General features: G+C 36.3%; 1 protein-coding gene across 1 annotated transcript in view; it reads right to left on the bottom strand.

The window, feature by feature from the left end:
- The window catches only part of LOC107678777 (kelch-like protein 29), a 142,343-nt gene that overhangs the window by 135,114 nt on the left and 2,690 nt on the right, over positions 1-4,539 (bottom strand). The window contains exon 2 of the mRNA XM_016474169.1: positions 3,994-4,065. The gene's annotated coding sequence lies outside the window, so the exon portion shown is untranslated. The remainder of the gene's footprint in view (positions 1-3,993; positions 4,066-4,539) is intronic.

Below are 4,539 nucleotides of genomic sequence, written 5' to 3'. Positions count from 1 at the left end.
ACGCGATGGCACCATGAGACCAGCTATGTTGTTATTTTTATAGCGCCATGCTCCCCGTCTGTGTAATTCATTAATAATCTGGCAGGGTGCAGAATTCAGCACGACACCGGTTCGAACATATATGGCTAAACGCCGCTATTAGTAGTTTCTGTCATTTTCAGTGCGTGAGAGAGTGTTTTGTTATTGCTGGCATGCCGGTGCGGGAGCTCTAGAAACTCCACCCTCTTCTGAAAGGGGAGGCGGGCACACCAGCTCGTTTTCATTTAAAGGGACAAACTAAAAATGGCAATTTCAACAAGCTATAAAAAATTATCTGTAGGGTATTTTGAGCTAAAACTTCACATACACACTCTGGGGACATCAGAGACTTATTTTACATCTTGTAAAAAGGGGCATAATAGGTCACCTTTAACAACAGTGAATCCACAGGAAACAGCACCTTGAGCGAGGTACTTTCTATTCAATCTTCTGAGGAATAAAGTTAGAAACTCTTTCCACAAAGGCCATCTTGTAAGGAGCGCACACGACCCAGTTCTAGAAGGGTGCTTCAATAACATTAGCAAAAGCAATTAACCTTTAGCCGGCAGCTCCTTAAAGTGAACAGGGTGCAAATATGTTCCTTTATTCACACTGATTACATATACTATAATAGACAAGCATCTGAGAGATACTGACCTAGAATGGATGGAAACCCACGTATAAACTCTTTGAGAAAACGTGGCCTTACTATGTTTGTTTTCTGAGAGAAAATAATGTTTAGCTGGTCTAAACCCATCAAAATCCAGCAAAACAGTCCGGTTTGGCCAGTCTGGGAGACTAGATGATCACTTTAAACTGGTTTAAGCCATTTTTCAGCAGGGCAAGTAAGTTACATACACACGTAACTAGGGCTGTCAAAAAAAAATGTGAATTTCGAATATTCGTCGAAAAAATTTAAAAAAAAAAAAAATCCACATTCGAATGCAAAAACGTTGCATTCGAATTTAAGGTCTGCGTCAGCCGTCAGGCAGCCTTATCAGTGGCGCACGAGATGCGATGACGATGTATGTGTCATTGATTGCATTTGAATGCTTTTGTTAGCCTATCCAGTTGAACCCACAAGATGCAGCGCTGCTACATTGTTCATTCATATATTGCAGGAAACGAGAGCATCAGTGTGGAGAAGATGTTCTTTACGTCAAAACTGAAACCAAGCCGTTCACACAGAATGCATATTTATCACATTTTCTAGAGGGACATCTATCAGCGTTGCACTCGCGTCTCGCAGAGAGCGGCATGTTTAGAAAGCCATGTGAAATTAATGCAAGTTCAACTTTTAAAAAACATGTCTAAAGAGGTCTTTTTTTTTCAAAGATAGTCGTGTTATTTTATTACGCTTTGAAGAAACATGCATACTATTTTGCTCGATGTGCCCTCTTGTGACCTCAGGAGAGAAGCCAAAAGCTTTTTTCCCCCTAACTGAAATTATGCCTTTTAAATTTGAATATAATTAGAATTTTGACAATATTTAAGTAGAAAATTCTAATTTAGTTTTTCAGTCATTTTGACAGCCCTACTGCTGCCTTGTAAAATAGATTATTTTTACCAATTCTGAAACAAAATAAAACTTCTATGAGCATAATAATGTATTATCTAATATATAAATGACTGCTTTACTTAGTGGAGCCGTTTACTTTGTAAATACAATAATTACGCATCGACTTTAAGGGAGCATCATGTTCTTTCAGAGTTCAGTTTCAATTCCAATGAAACCAGATCCGCAAGGTCGCTTGAAAATTACAGGCAGATTTTTTGGAGGCCTGAAACTCCGCGGGAAAGATTTCCAGGAGCTGGATTGGACCCCTCTAATCTGAAAGAAACATCCACTTCATGGTGATTCGTATTTTCTGAATGTGAAAGAACAGCTTGCACGCAGGTGTGATTTTAGCATATCAAAAAATACTGGCCATCTCGGGAGATGAACGAGGTTACTGGAGGTTAAACAGGAGATTGTTAAACCTCAATCAACGTACAAGCTCTTTAAAAACTGAGACAACATGAAACGGCCATTGAATACTGATAAAGACATTAGATAGTCAAACAAACCCAGTTCTCAACAAATCCATTGAGATGACTGCAGGAAATGTTAAGATTTCAGTAAAAATAGGTTTGATTTTGGATCAACAACCTAGGTGATGTAAAAACACTCATAATAGAAAAGACATAAAATAGAAACTGGATATCAATATTAATAAATTTTACCATGAACACCTAATTAATTTGAGATAGTATCGTAATTAGCATATGAATGGAGTGTTTTTAGCACAGTGATTCATAACCTTGGCCTGGTAACTCAAAGGTCCTGGGTTCAAATCTCAAAAACGCTAAGATATAAATTGAGAGAAGCTTATTGGAAAAATTTGAATATACCAACATTTGGTCACACTTTATTTTAAGGTCCAATTCTCACTATTACCAAGCCATTAACTATGAATTTTGCCTGAATAAACTCCTAATTTGCTGCTTATTAAAAGTTAGTAAGGTAGTTGTTAAGTTTAGGTATTGGGTAGGATTAGGGATGTAAAATATGATCATGCAGAATATGTGCTTTTTAAGTACTAATAAACAGCCAATATTTGAATAATAGGCATTCTAATAAGCAACTAGTTAATAGTGAGATTTGGTCCGTATACTAAAGTGTTACCCTACATTTTTGCAAAATTCATGCCTATAGATCCAATTCACAGCAGTCTCCAGCTGAAATTAACTCTAGTGTCATTAAAACACCAACAACGTTTATTCTTTTTCACACAAATTATGATTTCAGGGGCAGATTATTGATTAATAATGGCTTATTTTCACGCACAATACTATGTTTTGACCTCAAAATGCTTTTATCATAGTGCATGATTTGTAAATGAATATTACAATTACATTACATCACATAACCAACTCCGTATGTTTGGCTTTTTTAAGTAAACTTGCTCAGTAGCTCACCTGGTACAGTAACATTGCTTTCGCAATGCGAAGCGCTGAAATAAAACACGTTTCATGATCAAATAGATCAAAAACTTAGAAGCAGCAAGATACAACGGCATGGTTGCTTCAGCAAATGCATTTTTATCTCATGCTTTTGTTAGCACTATCGATTAGGTTTAGTGTAGCTGGTACATTATTTTCAAATGCAAAATAGCATTTAAAGCCAAACTGCCAGTGTATGTACAACAACCAACATAATAAAACATCGCCAGATGCACACTTATCTATGTTGAATAAAACTGAACGCATTTTGAACACCACTCAATGGACATTTGTGTCTCGAAACATGCAAAAATGCAACCTAATATCATTTTACAGAAATGTCGTCACATGCACATATCATCCTTTTCCCAATGAGAATAAACACTCCCTATTTGCAAAGTATATCATCCACTGGATTATGCAAATTAGGGTCCTCTGTGGTTAATACATAAACTACTGATTCATTGTATTTCCATAAATAAATAGACTCCACTACCACAATATGAAATTACTCACACTGTGAAAACATGCATTAACATTGTATTAGAATTCCTAATTTGGTAGTGACAAACTAATTTTCCGAATCCGATGCGCTGCTGACATCGCAGATCTCACACTTTTCCACACACAAGCAACTTGGGTTTTCCCTGTAATCTCCATCTACATCCCGATTTGTGTCAATTAAGTTGTCTGGATGTAAGAGGCAAAGGAGCAGGCTCCTCTGAGACCGTCACACAGCAGGGATCCCAGCGTGAGATCTCAGCCACAACATCATCCTCAAAGAACCCCATCAATCATCTTGATAAAGAGCACAGAACCACCAGTGACGAATCACATCCAGAACATATTAAAGGAATGTTCCAGGTTTAATACAACTTAAACTGTGTGGACAAGATCTGCGCAAAAAATAAATTCAAGTACTTGCTCAGTTTGATTCATAATCATAATAATCTTCAACATTAAATCACTGATACAAAAGCCTTCACTACTCACCACACAGCGTTTCTGACCGACGCACATCATACAGGAAAGTCGTGTGCTTTTCTCCTCTAAATCACACGGCACCTGTTAAAGAAATGAGAAACCTCCATGATAAATAAGTCATTAATCAGATGATTTTAGAGTGCGCTGCTCAGAGGACACAGGGACACTTAACATGGTTTTCAATGTCAAGTCAGAATGAACCTGTTTTTAACAACCTCTCGAAGACAATAAATCAGATCTGTAGTCATAAATGATTTCCAGAACGGCAGCATCAACTGTTATTAAAACAGAAGAATAGTGCATAAAAACACATGAAACCTTCATGAAGGAAGCCATGACTGAAAAAGATCAAAACAACAAAATAAATGAAAATGTATGAATAATAAATTAAAAATGGTATTACCACCACAATTACCTCCAAATTGTCATTACTGTAATGCAAATAAAAATGCATGTTAATACATTAATTAAATTTATTTAGAATTACAAAATGAAAAAGTTTTAGTATTAATTACAACAAATACCACCAAAATGTACTTTATCAATAATGTAAAT

Source organism: Sinocyclocheilus anshuiensis, unplaced genomic scaffold, assembly GCF_001515605.1.
Source record: "Sinocyclocheilus anshuiensis isolate Anshui unplaced genomic scaffold, SAMN03320099.WGS_v1.1 scaffold208, whole genome shotgun sequence".
Classification (NCBI taxonomy): domain Eukaryota; kingdom Metazoa; phylum Chordata; class Actinopteri; order Cypriniformes; family Cyprinidae; genus Sinocyclocheilus; species Sinocyclocheilus anshuiensis.
This window is presented reverse-complemented; position numbering and strand designations above follow the sequence as displayed.